Below are 19,293 nucleotides of genomic sequence, written 5' to 3'. Positions count from 1 at the left end.
CTTTGCTTAAATAATGCAAGTATCTCCCTTTTCCCCATATTTCATATGAAGTCTTACAGCAATCAGTACACAGCTTCCGTTCTTTACGGCATTGGTTTTCCTAGAAAACGAAGGTCTGCTGGTGTTATACTGCAATTGTTTAGAAAAACTCAGTGCTCCAGGAAGTCCCTCAGAAAAAGGCAGGAACTCAGGACAGTTGCCAGACAAACAGGTTTTATACACACACACACACATATATATATATACACATTAAAAAAAATAAAAGGGACTATCCCTACATACAGGTACAGTTATTAGTACTCAAGATATACGTTAGGATACACAACGCAGTCATTTATTTGGTTATTTTGCAGAGAACCTTCAGAACTTTTTCAGTTGTAGTCAGAAAACTTATCCATACACAATCAGAGACAGAGAAATCAGCACACCCGTAAGAAAGGCCCTCTTAAAATGTTTTAGAAGACATACCCACCAGTAACTTCACCTTGTCCTTAACCTCACACGTTCCAAAAAAAAAAACAAAACAAAAGAGCCAGGACAACTCAGTTCTGCATTCTCCAATCTCTCATCTTGTTAAGCCTTTACCTCAGGAATGATGTACTCTCCTATCTCATCCACATCACAGGAAAAGCAGGGTTGTGCCATAAGTAGTAACTCACCCTCACAGCCTCTCCCTGGGGTACCTGGCACGGTGAGGGACTCTTCCCAGCTTTGCATATAACACTTTCTCCCCATAGGCTAACTTTCTGAAGAAAGAGAGCACTAGCTAGCTGTCTGCAAACAAAAAGTGTCCCCAACTCCAGCTGGTTTCCTTTACCCTGTCTCATTCCAAGAGACCGCTAACACCTGAGATGGCCTGCCAGTCTTACCCACGCAGGTGTAGCTCTTCCATCTGTTTAGGTCAGCAGTTAGGGAGGCTTTTTGGTTCAGAGGTGGGTCTAGAACCCCCCTCTAATGTGATGTGGTCAGAAGGACTATGCTTTGCAGGCCGACCCTTGCTAGTGCTCACCCAAGTCACACAACGAATTCATGCACCTTGGCTGAGGAAGAAAAGGTCAGCCACTGCTACGCCATGGCTTTGGAAACCCTCAAATGAGAATTTAGGGAGAGCTGTATGTTACAGTTAGTACTGTCTTTTTCACACTAAGGATAAGCAAGTACATTCACAGCTAGAGCTTTAACGGGAAATTAAGAGAACTTCCAGCCCAGAAAGAAGGATGGTGGCAAACTTGGGACCTCCCAGGAGGCAGAAAGCCCTCATGTCCTACCTCCGTCTTTGATGGCTCACAGAACAGCCACCTTGTTAGCACGTGCAAGCAGGCACTCTGTGCCTAGACTTTCACCTCTGTCAAAAAGAGAGGGGCCTAGGCCGTGACCCCTTCCCCAACGTGCTTTCAGGCTCTGCCTCCCGTGCTGTCACAGCAGATCGGGCTGTGACAGCCTGATCAGGAAAACCAGAGGTGTTTTAAATTTTCTGCTTGACTTGCAGTCCTTTTACCAGACTGAGGTTTGGGAGAGTTTTTCCACTGGTATTTTTATTATGCTTTAGGAAAAAACAGGTCTGAGGTTGACACTCAGCTTTACAGTTTCAGTACCATGCATATAAATTTAACTACTTAACTCCACTGAGCATTGGGTAAGTGGGGCAGCTCAAACCAGTACACTGCACAGAACATTTATCACAAACTGCAGTATACAATTCCCTTTGCCGTTTAGGCTTACACATTTTAGAGTATTTACAATCGTGCTGAATTATACTGGAATTCCCTTTCCAAAGGACTTCACGAATGTATTGCTTGAATGCTGCCAAACTCATTTTTTCATTCATCTAGACTTTAGGGGACCTGTGTTCCTGTGAGGTAATCTGTGTTCAATGCACACGCATTACCAGATCCCCAAAACTGCTGGGATGTCTGGATTTCACTGACAAGTTGGTGGCGCTGAGTGCTGATGCTGGGGGACCCCCAGGAAGGGCCCAGACTGGCAGCTCCCAGCCTGGCCCAGGCCATGCCGCTACCTTGGAGCAGAGCTGCTGTCGGCATGGGCACTGACACCCTTGGCAAGGGGGCACCTGGAGCCCCAGCCGTGTCTGATGCGGTGCCGTGAGCAAGTGGCAGAAAGCAGCTCTTGCTTTTAAGTGAGCGTACCTGTTAGAGCAACTCAGCCGTGGAAAGAGCCCGCTTTTATCTTTCAGAGGTGGAGATGTACTTGTTGGCGTGCAGCCATCCTCCCCTTGACAACCTCACAGTGTGTTTTCACAATTTAAAACCATCTCTCTCTGGGCTGGAAAAAGAAAAGCAAACTCGGAAAAAACCATTACTCTCACAAAACAAGCCTTTCCCACAAACCTGAAAGGACCTTGGGAAGGGCACAGTTGTTCTGCAGCTCCATAGCTTCTACTTAACTAGCTGGTTGTGTGATTGTTTGGATATGTAAAACATTTCCAGGGGAAATCCTGGATTGTGAGAAGTACAGATTTAGTGTCCTAAGTCTCCTTAATAGGTGACAAAATGAATCCAGACTTCACATCCCCTCCTAGGCAAATCCTGCCCATGATCTTCCTATGGTTGCTTTTCTGTATCTTATACCTCAAAGGTGTAAGAGTAGTATCTCTCCCTGCAAGTCAGATACTGTTTGACATATTTAAAAGTCTTTATTCTCCTCTAGCACAAAGAATCAATTAAAAAATGTCTTCCTCCATGGACTTCAGGTGTACTATAAAGCTATTATTAAAAACATTGTGGATGTGACAAAAATAAAGGATAAGGTACCTTAAAAATAAGGTAGTAAGGCGACTTTTCTGATGCAGAAAAAATGTCCAGGGAGCATGTCTAACGATGTGACCAGGATTTTTTAGGCCCTTCATACAGGTGTTATCAATGCAAGTCTGCTTCCTGGCCCATGCAAATAGACTGTGAACATTGCATGAAATTTCCAGTCATGTTGGTTGTGAAGCCCAGGTGGGTATGCATGGCTTTCTGAAGTCTGAAGAGACTTCCTTAATGGAGCCCAACAAGATTAGCCACCTTTACCCACTGCATGACTCCATAAAACAGGCAAATAAATCACTAGCAGTCTCCTAATAGACTTAGCTTTTTCCTGTTCTGAATGAATATTGTTTGGATTAAGCTCTACAATGGCCAGCTCTGACACTGCCACAGTGGCTTGTTTCTTTTCAATGCTGTTTGAAAGATTTCCAAATTTTTGAAGATGTTGCTCTTGTCCCCTAGTAAGAAGTGTAAGAGGCACTCTGCTGGCGAGCTTGCAGCATATTTACTGGAACTATTTTCACTTGATCGTGTTCTCTAGCTGGGTCTTTCTTTGGAGTGGATAGGGACCTCAAGTTCTCCCACTTTTTGTGTGCAATACTATACACATTTCCTCCAAGTCCTCTGTGTTGATGGATTTGTTATGTATTGTGTGACATATTGCTGCTTCATCTACAACTTGGGCATGTCTAGTGAAGCAGCCCGCTGCTGACCAGGCTGGTTGCATCAAAGGACTGACCAGCGACAGTATTCATTGCTCATGATTATGTACCCTTACTCTGGGATTAGTATTTACATTTTATATTGTGAGTTATATTGTGAGATATTTTTTATTTTTGTAAACAGTTGTTTTTGCCTTCTTTTTCTGTTTAAGCTCAATTTTGAGTATGTTACAAGATGCTGGGACTGAAAGCTGAATGTGACTTGCTTGCATATCTGAAGCAGTCTAAAAGCTACAGCTTGTCAGTTGTCTCCTTCTTTTGTTAACACACTTTTTTTTGCAGCATAAGTAGTGTTCAAATTTTCTTTTCCTTCTCTTATCTCAGTAATGTTTCTTCTAGGTACTTTACAAGTAGAGAAGCATTCCAGTAGCTCTGAAATTAGGAAGAGCAAGAATCAAATTCATGAATGCATGAAAGTGTCAAAACTCGTTGTTGGGCAAGGCCAGGGAGCAGTGCGGAAGCAGAAGTAACCAGTCGTTGCTCTGGGCAGTGAACAATTTGCTGGGCAGTGTAGGATTTGCTGAGTATGTCCTTATGCTGGTGTAGCTGAGCCAGCCAGTGTGGCACTGCTCTCCAGTGGAGCTCGAGAAACTGTCCCTTCTATTTCATTGATCCAGGAACCTGCTCAGTTTGCTTGTCAAAAACCTGCCTTGAATTATGCTGCCTTTTCATCTCAGTGCTGAGTAACTGCAGGTGGTCTGTCTCTTTGTTAGTGATAATGATACCCAATAATTCAGTATGCCTTCTCGAATAGAAAGAGTCTAAATAATCCAATGAAGTGGGAGAGGAAAATTGATCAGCATTTTGACTGCTGAAGTGGCCAGGAGTTAGGTGTGAGGGAGATGCATGTTGCAAAGGACCTGGGGTTAAGCTACGGCACAGGACTTTGTCATGCTAAGGAGGGGGGACTGGTACTCCCACTTAGATGGGAAAAAAAAAAAATAAAAAAAATCATTCAAATGAACAAATCTTTAAAAAAGTGCTTCCAGATATGAAGTTAGTTCAGTATGTAAGTCCAGTTCACTGAGGCTAGATATGATAAGCTCCTGTTTTCCAGTAATTGTGGATGATCTGATTTACTTGCACCTTTTTTGCAAATCCGGATGCCACATGGTGTTTCTGCCATGATGGTGATGTAGCTGTGGTACTCAATTTCCATCACAGAAAAGCCAGTGCCTCTTCCCATGGCACAAACCTGTAAGGCAGTCTGCTATGGCAGGTCTGAGCCTACCTTCTGTTTGAAGGTTGTGTAGCTCTGCAGTTCAGGATCACTGCCTTTCCTGCAATGCAGTCTATCTACAGTGACCCAAATTACTTTGTCAGGAACTAACTGAAAACAAGGATGACTTTCAGGAGAGCAATTTACTTTCAAAGATCTTGTGCTGCAGTGAAGTTTGGCCCTTTAAACATACCCTGTTTGTTCCCACTTTGCAACCTAATGTAATCCCATTCTCTGCGCTTGTAGCACATGCCCTGCAGTTTCACAAGTTTTATTTCGCTTTTTATTTTATTTTTCAGAGTGCTTTCAAAGACCCTTCTTTAATATTTTGATGGCAAGCAATGCATTTCTTAGTTGATGTCCTTTTGCATGTTTTTATTACACGAGTGGTAAAACGCTGGCATAGTAGGAATCAAAGCTTTTGATTATGATATACATTGGTCTTTTCCTTGTAGGAGCTACGGACCTTAATGCACACCTGAAATTAACAAGTTACAAAAACAGAGACAAAATTTCCCTAATTTTTTCAAAACACCTTTGGGCTCAGTGTGTCAGGACATGTTTTTGGGTGTTTATCCAAAAAACCTGGTAAACAAAAATGGTTGCTATTTTGGACAGGAATAACACCACATTTGACAATCTCTGACTGACTTCACAAGTTTTATGCTACACTCAGTGGAATCAGTGCAGATGTTTGCAATTTTATTATTTCTCTATATATCTATAGTTATTTCTCTCTCTGTTATTTTCTATAAAAGTAGCCCTTGGAAAGCAGAAAACTTAATATAACAATCACAAAAGTTAAAACTGGAAAAGCACCAGGCTTAGATGGATTTTCCACTGTCTTTTGTTTAATAAAGAATATTTTATATTCAGAATTGCTTCCTTCTGAAGTGGCTTGAGGTATACATTGCTCTTCAGGGGAAACATTTCAATCAGTCCCTAAGCTAGAGAGGACCCATTCCAACTCCCTCTGTCAAAACAGTGTCAAAATACTATTAGCTAAAGCCTTTTCAAAACTGGGTTGATAACAGCCTGTTCTGAAACCACGTCTACCAGTTTGAGTGCATCTATTTACAGACAGGGATCTAACAACTCTAAAAAAAATCAGATGGTCCTCTTTTTCCCATATCTGACTATAGGAAAGACCATTACCTTATTTACTCATTGTTTTCTTATATGTTCACCTTTGCTAGTCTAATTATAGCTGGGATTTAACTTCCAGATGATTCTGTTCACAGCTGGTTACTGATTGCATCATTCCTGAACCTCAGTAATCCAAAGAGGGCTGTCCTGCCCCGCCACTGCATCTCAATGTGCAGCTCTGAGTGGACATGCAAATCAGTGGGACAGGATAATGCGACAGAATACAAAAACAATGCTTTACTTTTCAAAGAATGCTGTTCACGTTCTCATACATAAATGGAAAATGTTACTTCTGACCTGTTCATGCTAACTAATGTTATTGGACACATCTCAGAATACAAAATACATTTGGATACTATAGAAATTCTTGGAAAATGTGAATGTACTCCATGGGGAATGCATGACTAAATATTACAGATTATTAGAAATACTCATTCTCACTGAAACAGAGCACATGCAATGTGTTCAATCCACCTCAATGAACGGTATAATATTTAGACTGATCGAATGAAAGGATAGGTACTTAAATAGACTGACAATCAATGTGTACCTTTAACCTAGCAAACAGCTTTAACATGACAAAATGTGGTTCTCACGCTTTAGAGGGATGGATTAAAACACCTTCGGAGACATGCCACAGTAGATCTTTTTTAATATTAAGAAAATTAATAAAAGTTTGAAAGTGTTTCTCAGAGTTAGGGAGTGTTTTTCTGAAGCACCACTGAGGATTATTCTGCCTCCTCAACATTCAGCAATACTGTATACCCAATACAGCGGCCAGAATTGCAACATAAACCCTAAGAGTGCAGGCACAGGAAAGCAAACACCTTCCTGGCTGCTGATGGACCCATCCATTCCTAATGAAATATTGAAATATTCTGTTTAAATTGCTCCTGAAATGTTCAATACCTAACAAACAGGTTGGTATTCTAACACTTAGCTTCCACAAGAAACGTCCAATGGAGAAAGAATGGATGGATTTGGGGAAATGGCAACATTTTGCATTACCCCTTATAGCTCCTTAATCCTGGAATGGTTCTTCCCATGCTTCCCTTAGCTTTTAGGGATGCAATTTATTAATTTGTTAACTTCCTTAAGAGTACCATCTAGAGTGGAAATACAGCAATACATAATTATAACTTCTGCCAAACCTGCAAAACAACGATCCAGTCATAGCTACTAATATTTTCAGTCTTTCCTAAATGCATACTGTATAGAAAAACAATATAGCCGTTATTCCAGAGGATTAGTTTGGATATGGAGATGATAAGTAAAGATTTTAGGGACAAGAAATAGTTCTTTGTCTTGAACCCTTTTTGAGGAGAAGCAGAAATTCTTATGAGTTTCTTTAATTAGTCTGGACTTTTCATTTAATAAAACAAGAAATCAAATATTCAGAAGATTTATTCTTAAAACACTCATGTATATGAAAGTGCCTGTAATTATTCCTTTAAATTTATTAAAGGCACAGATGAATTTGTTAAAATCTAACATTATAATGATTACAGTAATACCATTAATGACCATTTTTATCATCAGCATTGAACTTTAGACCCTACACAGTGCACTTGAATACGAATACCCAGGAACGTCTATACTTGCAGTCATTATTGCTGAAGTCATTTCTCTGCTAAAGGGATTCTCCGTATTTGGCCACCAAAGTCTCTCTGATCTCCCAGAGGGATGGGTATGTGGATGTTTAAGGGAAAAGAAAGCAGCAGAAGAGTGTTCACAGACTGCTAATAATATTCCCTCGTTTCACTATCATCACTCAGACCAAGAAATGGCTGTGGAGTGCAGTAAGCTAAATACTGACACTGATTAAATAGAAGGGATATTGGTAGATCTGGGAGAACAACTAGTGTATCTCAAAGATTTTGTGTCTCAGTATGCCAAGTGAGGTGCTAATCTGGAGGGAGCAACAGAGAAAGAAAGCTTCAGATGCTAGTAAACTGTGCTTGATCATCCAAAGAGAAGAATAACTATTTTTCTCAGGTGTTATGCTTTTTACAGAAACTATGATAGATAATATTTTTGTTACTATTACACCTCAGAAAGTTGTTTTTCCTATCAGCTTAGAAACAAGGTAATTTAGAAAGCTGTGACCCACACATTAAGAGCAGAGTGCTCCTTAGTGTGCACTGGCTGGCTGTCCAACAGTGGGCAGAGTGCAGTGTGATGTTTCTGAAAAATGCAGAAATGTCAATGGCTTGGAAGCTGCATGCCAGTGAGACCACAGCTATCTGCTTGTGAAAATGCAGCAGCAGAGGATATCTCACTCTAGTCTTCTTGGCATATAGACTGGATCCTGGCAAGTCTTTCTGTGGGAAGAATTTCAACTCTGGAATTCACTCCAGTCCTTCTTATGAAATGTGTTGACTTTTAAAACTTGCTGAAAATCCCATTAATTTGGAGGCAGAACTAGCAGGGGGGGGTGAGGTTTTGGGCAGTGATGTCACATTTCTTTTTCAGGACTAGATTAGTAGTCTGGAGGGGCCTGGAGGCTCCACCTTAAGAAGGTGATTTTTGAGCACAGATTGACTTACACTGCTAAGCATTTTCATTAGTTTAGTTTTTTAAATTATGCAGTAGAGTGCTTGGACTGAATCTTGTATGAATCTTTTATTCCATATTTGATCACAGAAATTGATCTATATAAAATGCCATGGCATTACAACAGCCTTTTTTTTTTTTTTTCCCCAAAAAACAATGAAAATTTCTTTCTGCCTTCTCAGGACCATCTATATAGTGTAACACAAGAGATATTTCACTTGGGTGATAATATTTTGATTCCCTTTTATGTAACCATTTTAGATGAAAATTTAAGCATTTTCTCACAATCTTTATAGTTAACATCTTCTGTGTGTGGAAGGTCTGTATGACAACTTATATCTTACTGATTGTTTTTTAGCATTATAGTACCAGGGAAAAGAATGAGGAAAAATATTTCTACATGCAGGAAATATTAATGATGCTTAGCAGTCTGAACACAGCCTGTAATACACTTGCTCAAATTCTAATATTTTAAAATTCTGCCCATAGAGCAACAAAATTTATATCAACTTTCCATAATGATAGTGTTAGACTTCTACCAAGGAGAAAAGAAATCTTAATATGCCTTGTTTGCAGTATTCTCAGGAAGCAATTAATGCTAATAGTCATGCAGGCTGAAAGTTGGAACATTATATATTCCATCCTGGGCTCCAGATTGCAGAGGCAAATTTTGAATTGATTTATACTTTTAAAGTGATATTTCTTGAAACCGAGATATCCAAAGAAGTGGGTTTAAGTATATAATTTGAATGATCAATACAATCAGGAAAAAATTATGCCCTTCACTTGTAAATATCTGCTGATAAACAAGTGAGAGGCTCACATAGAAAAAACAGATTTATTTTTTTTATTTTCTTTTCTGTTTATGTACTGGATTTTATATCTTTGCTAGGAATATAAATTATAAAGACCATGTCAGTTTATCACATATCGGCAAGTACTGTGTACAGCTCCATTATAACACACTTTTCTCCAAAACTCAGATGTGTTTTTCAGAGCTTATGTCTTCCAGGGCAGTGATGGTATGGGGACCAAAACCGTTTTCTTCACTGCAATGATATGTTTCATATCTGAAACCTAATTGTGCAGGGGTACTTTTGGAGCAGGAGTGAACTGACAAGTACCAGCCACAGTGCTAAAATACTGTAAGCATTAAATATAATGTCAGTAGCAGTTGTTAAGTGACATAGATTCCCTCATGACACATATATTACCTTAAATAATTTACGATGCCTTTTTATTGCTTCTTTTACCTTAAAAGAGATGATCTTACTAACAGTGACATACCAAGGACTAAGGACTTGTATCTATACAAGTTGTAAGCTGCGGTGTCATGTAACGATGCAACTGAGTTAGGTTTAAATTAGTTGGGGATATAGTAAAGGATCCAGCATTTGGTGTAGCTCCTGGGTTCTTCTCAGCTATGTAGAGAAGCATTAGTCAAACAAGGAAGAGGTCTGGAATAGATTTTTGCACCTCTTGAACAAATATTTGGAAGGAAGCCTGCCACATGAAAATCTGTGATGACAATGATACCCTTTCATGAGGGTAAAATTATTAGCAAAAAAAAAAAAAAACCCAAACCCCAAATACCAAAAAAATAAGAGTGACTTTGGAAGATTAAGAAATAGAGAAGGAAAACAAAAACCCTCTAGAAACTCTGTTTTGTTTATATGCCTTAGGCAAGGACATTTGTTGCCCTACAGCCTCAGAAGCCAAGCACTTATATTTTTTCCTGCAAAATTATCAGTCATTCTACATTCCCTTGTGCCAAGTTGTTATTTTCTGTGATTACCTTCAACCCATAAAAAAAAAAATCTTATTGTTAGAGCTGCATGAGAAGATCAAATTGCATTTAAAAGGTGAGGAGTAGCAACACTCTTTGGCAAGATGGAATGATTTTAAGCCAAAAGGTGATATCATGCCTGCATGAGTTTGCAATGGAGAGATTAGTTTTAAAGCTGTAAAAAGGGATTTTGGAATTTTTTCTTCTAAGTGCCACAAAAACTTCATTTAAGACTTGCTTTACATCTTCATTACATCACTTGGGTATTTAAAGGAAGACTAGACAAAATTCGGAGAAATTGATTATGTTTCCAGTGAATAACAGCAGGAATCAGTCCAAGAACAAACATCTAAATCATAATGTTGCAGCAAGCCTTTTAGACAGGGAAACATTTTGGTGTCCGAAGTGCGTGCACACATACTTGCTGGGAGCTCTGGCACATTTCTCTCTGACACTCACACACACACACAATTTAAATATGTGCATGCTGAGAGTGCCTGTGATCTATATGTGCTGCATTTCTCCCCAGCCTCACACCACAGTTCATACAGCTGTGGTGAGAAGCCCCCATATGGCTTCCAAACATATACAAGCATTATGTTTTGTAGACTCTTAACTTCAAGAATTTTTCCAATATTTTAAAAAACAGAATCCACATGAACAACATGGAACTAAGAAAATATAAATCTATCTCCCTCATATATACTAATTTCCTGTTTAATGGTAGTTTTGCAAAGGCAGATCCACCATGAGATCTCCCTATTTTTCTCATATGTCTTCATCATATACTAAATCCTTCTGCCTCATGCACTTAGCACAGGAAACATGGATTTCAAATTATAATCCTTATGATCCTACCATTGGTTTGTTGACCTCCAGCAAATCACTTTCCTACATCGCCTCTTTCTGCAATGAAAAAGCTTCACATAGAGGGAAAAGCAACAGAGATCAACATTTGCTGAGAGACTAAGTTTGCTGGCATATACCACTTTTGATTCAAAAAAAATACAAACACAGAGAAAAAGTTTTTTTCAAAAAAAAAAAATCAATTCAGGATAATACTACCTGACACCCGTATTTTTGTTCTATTTTCCTGAAAGAAAATCTCACAAAGTTAATTTTCTCAAACTATTTCATTTAGACTGATTATTTTTAGTCACACTTAGAACTAAAAACACGTTTATATTCCTAAGTAGACACCAGTCTATGATTTATGGAAGTAAAAAAGTGCCTGTGGAAAAGAGCTGAAAGTTTATGTAACTAAATTTTTCACATTTTGTTCTGTCCAGAAATCTCAAAATGTACCTTTTACAATTACAATTTTGCTATTTTCAATTGTTAAAAAAAAAGAAGACAGAAAGACAGAAAGACAGACAGACAGACAGAAAGAAAGAAAGGAAGGAAAGTAAAGGGAAGGAAGGAAGGAAGGAAGGAAGGAAGGAAGGAAGGGAGGAAGGGAGGAAGGAAGGAAGGAAGGAGGAAAGGAAGGAAGGAAAAGGGAAGGAAGGAAGGGAGGAAGGAAGGGAGGAAGGAAGGGAGGAAGGAAGGAGGAAGGAAGGGAGGAAGGAAGGAAGGAAGGAAGGAAGGAAGGAAGGAAGGAAGGAAGGAAGGAAAAGGGAAGGAAGGAAGGAAGGAAGGAAGAAAAAAGAAAAAAAGAGAAAGAGAAAGAAAGAAAAAAAAAAGAAAAAGAAAGAAATGGTCCTTACCCACTTCACTGGAAAGACTATGAAAATAAAATTGCCTCCATCTTGGCATTCTTTCTAAAAACAATGTCAGTTGATTAATCTTTAAGGTGAAAATATTATTCCTGGGATATTTTTTCTGCTATGTTCAGGGAAAGAAAAGTGAAAACTAAGAACTAATATTCAGTATTTTTTTGCATAAAAGCAAGAAGTAATGGTGATGAAACTCAGTTGGCTGCAAGATATGAAAAAGAAATGAGAATATTTTTCACTAGAAAATATTTATTTCAGCAATGTTGAAGCATTTTGAGAAACTGATATCCATAATCAGCAGGAATAACAAGCTGTAGCTTCACCTGGCCTGATTCAGAGAACCCAACACACAGCACAGTTCCACATACTGATGACCATTTTTCCCTTTTGTGCAGATAGAGAATGTAAATCAGCTGGATATTATGCAAGAAAATGTCTCCTAGAAAAGGAAACTTCCAAATATATATGTATTTATTTAATAATGCAGGTAGGTAGGTTAAACACTGCACAGGTCGCAAAGTTGGTGGGTGCTTTCAAAAGCTCCTGGAATGCTGATCACCACTATTTTGAGAGGACAACACATTGTTGTATAGCAACACTCAACATTCATCTCCATTTTTGAAAATATGAAATAGATGGCAATCGTTATAACGTCCTGTATTGTCTTTATTTTGTAGTGCTATGATATAGTAGAGATAAAGCTTGCAGGTACTTATAATACCTCTGTTATTTTTAATTTATATAACTGGGAAAAAAAAAAAAGTAAGCTTCCTCTCAGAGTACACAGAAATAGAAATCTTAAAGAAAAGTAATTTAGGAATAATATCAGATGGGTAGTTCATATTTTCAGACATAGTATTCATAAGAAACATTAGGAATTTAAGGTTTTCAAGGATTTTATGAAAAATTTAAGGAATTATTTATACATATATTGTTTTATATATGTATATATGTTGATGTATTATTTTCAAAATTTAAGGTTGATTTTACCTTCATTAATCTACAGAGTTCCATGTCATCTATATTTCCCAACTACCTGTAATGTATTAGTCATACAAGTCTGATTTCTTCTCAGCCACAACTCTTGCAGTTTGCATATGAAGCAATATTTTTGTAAGAATAGTTGTTAATAGTGATTATCAACATTATTCCATTAGAAATTATAAATAAAAAGATAAAATAGATTTTAAAAATTAATAATCAGATAATAAATGTTCTGTTCAGAATAAATATTAAAAAATTTCTTTCATTTCAGTCAGTTAGTTGGATATTCAGAATATTTGGGGAGCCAGTTTTTTTAATTTTTCATTAAAAAGAAAATTACCAGATTTCTTGCCAGAAAGAAATATTACAGCAAGCCAACAAACACAGCATTGTTTCTGCTAAATACTAAAGCCCTTTTGTTCTCCTGTATTTCATTCCTCTTGTAATTTAATATACAAAATGGAAAAAAATGATTGTGGTATGCTATCAAGTATGGAGAAAATACCATTTCCTCCAAAATCAATAGGAGATTTTCCAGTGCTATTAATAGGGCAAACATTTCACCTATTGACCTACAGGGACAGGCTGACAGATTTCTCAGAGTCACTTTTCCTTCTGAACTAGAAGTCAGGTAAACTATTTTCTTATTCAATATCTGCCTGCTTATACCTATTTTATGCTTATTCCTCATTCAGATTTCATTCCCAATGGTTTATTATGGTTTTAAGGGACAGAGTCCAAAGGCATAGCTACGTGTTATGGAATTATGGCACTTGAATCTGGCTGTGGGTCTGGTTCTCGGAATACATCATGTATGTATAAAGAGTTTTCAGTGCGGTTCAGAGTAAATAGTGTCAGAGAGAACGAGGAAGAATCAACTATAGTGGACATAAACTCGAGCAATAGCTTCAGCTTATTCATTATACTTTCACATCACATCTCAAACCAGCTATACTTCCATTTAGCTTCGGTCAGAGCAGCATTTTTTCACATTCTTGATGGAATCTGGTTTACTACAGCACTTGACCTCTCTTCCTTCTCAGGAGATGCTTAATTCTTGATATAAGGATGGAAATGCTTAGCCACTTGGGAGACACAAAACGGACTTCTATTACAAAATGTGATTGATAAAATGAGAACCCTGGTTAAATGGGAATTTTGAGGGGACACAAAGGTGGGCAGGTGGAGTTTGGATATGGTAAAGCTATTAAAGCAATGTCAGCAACAACATGCCCTAGGAAAAAATAAATAAAAAAATAATGATTAAAAAACCACAACGGATTGAAAGATCATGTGCTGAATAATTGTGGTCTTTCACGAATGTATTCAGATGTGTGCTTCTGCTGCAAAATCACTATGAAATACACTTGAGCAGCATGTTTTATGTGCCATTCTGAATGATTTTCTAAATTAGGGTATTTTTTTTCTGGTTTCCTAAGATGTTATTTAATTATATGAAATGTTTACATTTATTTACTAAAAGCTCATAACTGCAGTGGGATGGTGGGATTTGCTACTGCTCCCAATCCAGCATTTCGTTCAATTCACCCAAGCACCAGATTCTGTCTGCCACTTACACAAGAGTGTGATGGATGATGGAGATGTGAGCAGAGAAAAGAGGGACTCCCAGTCAAAGCTGCTTAAGCTGCTTTGTAGGACCCAAACACAGGAAGAAAGGACTTAATTCTGCTCCACAAACACTCCAGTCAATTAAATGGGTGGTAACCAAGGAGAGGCTAGACCACCAGGAGTAAGCAGCAGCAGGGAAAGCTAAAGCTTTGAGCAGGAGGTTGGGCAAAGTGACTACTTGAGGTCCCTTCCAACCTGAATAATCCTACCATCCTATAATCTTCTATCTTCTTATGGGTGGGCATTGTTATGAACTGCATTTGTTTTTTTTTTTTCTTTTTTTTTTTTGAAAACACTAGACACTAACAGCATGAAAGCTACTGTGCGTGACAGAGTGGGAAGAGATCCTACTCCACTACAGAGGGTGTGACTCTAGTTGCAGTTTACAGCAAATACATATCTCACATTTCACTTGTGGGTTATCCAAAAGGTGCCAGGTAAGTAAAATATCTTCCATGCCTGCTATTAGCACCAACAGCCCTACAGCTGCATGTGTCCTGCCATTGTTTTCAGTAGCTGCATGTTTTAGATTTGGAGCCACTGTAGACATCCTATAAAAAATTCCTTCCCCCTGTAAGAAAATAATACTTGAAAGTTGGAAAGATTTTGAAATGTCTGCTCACTTCATTTGTGCCTACTTACTTTTGATGTTGTACAATTAACCTTTATTTTTAGTGATCTCCTAACTGTTTCTCTACAACCTACGTGTATGGGTCAGATGAAGAGAATGTTTACATCAAATTGACAATATGCATACAAATTACTGACATTTCATTAAAAGTATGTTGGCAGAAAGCCTGGGTAAAGAAAGAAAGAGCTGCCCTCAACAAGAATTTGCCCCAGCACAAATACCCATGATTCAAATGAACTCAAAATGAATGACCATATTGCTATGATCCTTGTGGTCCATAATGACCTCACCCATCTTTCTTGCTGTCATTGAGTTACTGTTTGAGGGCTTCAGTCTGCTGTTAGTCTCCCTCTACATGCTGCAAATATTAGTATTCAAACATTAAGTCATTCAAAGCACGGTATGTCTAAGGACTGGGTGTGTAGAATACTCATGCAAGGCAATGGTTGACAGTACCTCCTATGATTAAGAGACAGGAAGATGTCATTCACCGTAGATACATATTTAAGAGGAACTTGTCTACTCTCAGCCTTCATTAGGCTTCCAGTGATTTTAGTAAGCTTCCTTCTTTGCAAAAAAATATTTTGACTTGCAGAATTAAAAGAGCACTGTCTACTCTATGTTACATTCTTACAGATTAAAGTTGTCTTTGTTTCATTAATTATATTCAGCTTCTCATAAATGAGATGCATATACACCGGTCTGCATTCTGATCTATCTAAAATTCATGCACAACCCAACCCAGGCCTAGCATTTCTGTCACAGCTGCAGTGGGCTCGCTTGTGGGTTCTGCTATAGAAAACCTGTATCTCAGAGAGATTTGCTCCCACCAAGGGATTCAAAGGTGCTCTGGAGCATTTGGCCATAATCAGCACACAGAAGTTTGGATTTGCAAACTTTTGCAGCAGGAAAATGTTGCATTTAATTCTTGCTCAGTGTCTGGCAACATGATTCTCTCTTTTTTGTTCCTGTTGGGTATTTGCTTTAGCTGAAGATGGTGAAGGTACTTATTACAGCAGCTAAAAGTTCAAAAGGGAAAAATAGGCAACATAGCAGTAAAGCATACTTTTGTTAATAAACAGTGCATAAATACTAGGTGTACCTTTGCTTGGTCTATATGATAGGAGCAAGCAGGATGCTCCTTGCTGCCTGTCCCTCTGGCTCTTCCTGGTTAGCCGTGTAACTGATACCAGTCCCTAAGCGAGACTCCACCAGCTGAGGGCTGGCTGGGGCACTACCACTGCGTTGCTCTGGCTCCCAGCCCACTTCCTGTGCCAGGACCACAGCACAGGCATTGCACTGAGCCCAGCAGTGACCAATATTTAGCACTCTGGGCATCACCTGTGAAGCACAGTAGACAAGAGCTGGGGAAAATGCTTTGGGAGTGAAAAAAAAGAGATGAGAAAGTTGGTAAAGCCAGAAGACATGCTGGGTTTGAAAGAAAAGAGAAAAGACAATATAAAGAAGCCTTTGTATTGAACTGCCTATCTTGCAGCCAAGTTCAAAATTACAGGAGGGATGAAAGGTAGTGATCTTGAGAGTTATTGTTTTCAATAAAGGACAAGAGAAAGCCACAGGTAATATTTAGAGCACATACAATTATTCTCAGCTCTGGAAGCCAGAGACAACCACAGGATGAACTGTTGACTTTTAAAAAACAAACATATAATACAAGTATAATTTCTTCTCTCATAAATGAAAAGATGTCATTGGAAATGTCCTCGTTATGCTCAGAGAAAACCCTTTCCACCATCTCTCATCCAAAATAAATTGAGTATTATTACTATTATTACTAAGGAATTACTCAAAAAAATAGAAGTAAAAAGCATCTGCTTGAATATGTAAGATGTGCACAGCACAATCCTGATATTTTTACTTTTCATGAATGATACATATGCTGTTGCTTCATTTCTTTGAGTTAATTAGCTGACTGAATCTCTTCATGTTTTGGTCAGACAATATAAAATAATAAAGAACCGGATCTACCTGAAGGGAACTGGATGAATCACTAATAAAACCTTGCTGACTGCAATATAGATGAATTTTGGCCATACACATAAAGTTTGGCCATACACATATAAGTGGGTATTTTGGAAAGGAGAAACTTCAGCGGTAGAAGTCTGCTATGAATGTAATAGATTGTTCTTCCTTTTTATTATTTCTTAATCATACTTTATAAATACAGTAAAAAACTGATTACCATGTATTATTTAATTTACCCATCATGATTTTAGGTTTTCAATATTAATAATACAGAGAATAAAATTTTCTAAACACATTGCATCTAAGTCCAAGTTTCCCTGCAGTTTGAATGTAGCGTATAGTTCCCCACAGCAGGGAAATCTGGACCTTAAAGAAGAATGGAAAATACAATTCTTATTATACAACTTGCAGGAATTCAGTGGTGAAACTGACTTTTCATCAGTCTTCAAGTGAGAATTGTTAATAAAGAAGCACAGAGAACTTTTGATAGTTGTTAGCTACCCTGCCTCCCTTGTTTGAATAAACTTAGAGATTTCAGTCCTTAGTATTGTGGGTTGTTTGAATTGCTTCCTAAGTACAGTGTAGACATCAAGAAGAGCAAATCACAAGGTACTCGACCAGTTAATACTTCAATTTGAGTCAGCCAGAAACTTCAAAAAGTGTTTGTGTGTGTTTCCATTGTAAAACCCTGCTATAAGGGCTCCTAGGTCACCAACATGCTTTTAAAAATCCCTTTGGTGAAATCTTAGGGAATCTGCTATTGACGGCAATACGGACAGGATTCTACACCTTGTTTTATGGTGTCAGTTTTCATCTTTTCTGTTTTCATCCATAGCTTGACTAAAAAACATCCATATCCCCCAATTCTGACAGCTTCTTACTGACACCTGCATAGAACATAAATCACCGAGTCCAAGCGCCTGAACTGCCAAATAGAGAAAACAGGGGAAATAGCTTTTAACCAATTGGAGAACATAGTTGGCTTTGGTCAATATCTGAAGACCACCACAGGTCAGAGAATTGTTCTTTGTTCTGCTTTATCTCATTTTACAATGATATGATTTCAGATAAAGGATATAGATTGCCTTGCCAGATGTGAGGAGGAAAAAAAAAAAGAGAGAGAGAAAGAAGATACTGAAGACAATAAGCTCATTGTGTTATTTCAATAGAAATAAGAAAATCACACCTTACCTAAGCCAAAGAGCTGGAACTGACAAATTCCAGAGATTCTATGAAAGATTTTAGGACATCTAAGTCCTCAGACTTAAAGCCTGAGAGAGTGTTAGAGATAAAATTGAATCAGGAATTACCTGAATGTTTCACCATAGTTCAGTCATACCTGTTTGTACCTGTGGGCCTCTTTTGGTCTGTAACAAATCTCTCAGAAATAGTCTTTGAGTGTGATGCTTTTAGAGTAGGTCCATCTGGTACGTTAGGCTGATGTAGTACGCTCATAAGGAAAAAGAAATAAATGGCTCCTGAAAAGGAATTATTTAACTCAAACAATTGCCTTCCTACAAAATCTCTTGGGTTAAAGATCAGAACCTTCAGGGAAGACCTCTGTTCCTCTTCAGCATTAGGAAGGGAGTGGGCTGTCTTTGTTAAAATGTATTCTCATTTGTGAAAAACAGGAGAACAAGAAAAGAAGTACTCCAGAAATTAGGCTGTTGATCTTGGACTTTATCCTTATTTATTAAAAGCTCAAGAATTGTCTGAAACTTGAGTGTGACTTCTACATTTTTTTCTCCCTTCAGTAGAGACAGAAAAAAGCATGTACATTTATGAATATTTGGAAGACAGAATTTTCTTTGTAAATTAGCTGTGGTTCTGTAAGAAGGCAAGTATGCTGATACGTTTCCTCTCCATAGTTTGTGTTCAAAAAAGCTCAGACAGGCATATCATTGTCCATAGTATTACTGGTTGGATAAAATAGCATTCGTATGAAATCAAAAATCAGGAAGAGACATTGTGGTACATAAATAAACAACTTAGCAATGACAGGAGTTCTTCCAGAGGATGCAGCATGGAAGGAGCAGGATTTATCATCATTTGTGGGACAGTATGCAAGTTTCCTTAGTTCAGAGTGAGGTGAAGTTAACAGATACATTCGTGATTCTGACAGTCTATTTTACAGGAAAAGTAAAATATAGTCTGATA

The 19,293-nt window shown here is 38.1% G+C and overlaps 1 protein-coding gene across 1 annotated transcript in view; it reads right to left on the bottom strand.

Annotated features, from left to right (window-relative positions):
• The window catches only part of TMEFF2 (transmembrane protein with EGF like and two follistatin like domains 2), a 331,707-nt gene extending 330,949 nt beyond the window's left edge, over positions 1-758 (bottom strand). The window contains exon 1 of the mRNA XM_066999055.1: positions 660-758. The gene's annotated coding sequence lies outside the window, so the exon portion shown is untranslated. The remainder of the gene's footprint in view (positions 1-659) is intronic.
• Positions 759-19,293: the final 18,535 nt, after the last annotated feature.

This window comes from Anser cygnoides, chromosome 6 (assembly GCF_040182565.1).
Source record: "Anser cygnoides isolate HZ-2024a breed goose chromosome 6, Taihu_goose_T2T_genome, whole genome shotgun sequence".
NCBI lineage: Eukaryota > Metazoa > Chordata > Aves > Anseriformes > Anatidae > Anser > Anser cygnoides.
The sequence above is the reverse complement of the archived record's forward strand: the minus strand, read 5'-3'. Positions and strand labels throughout refer to the sequence as shown.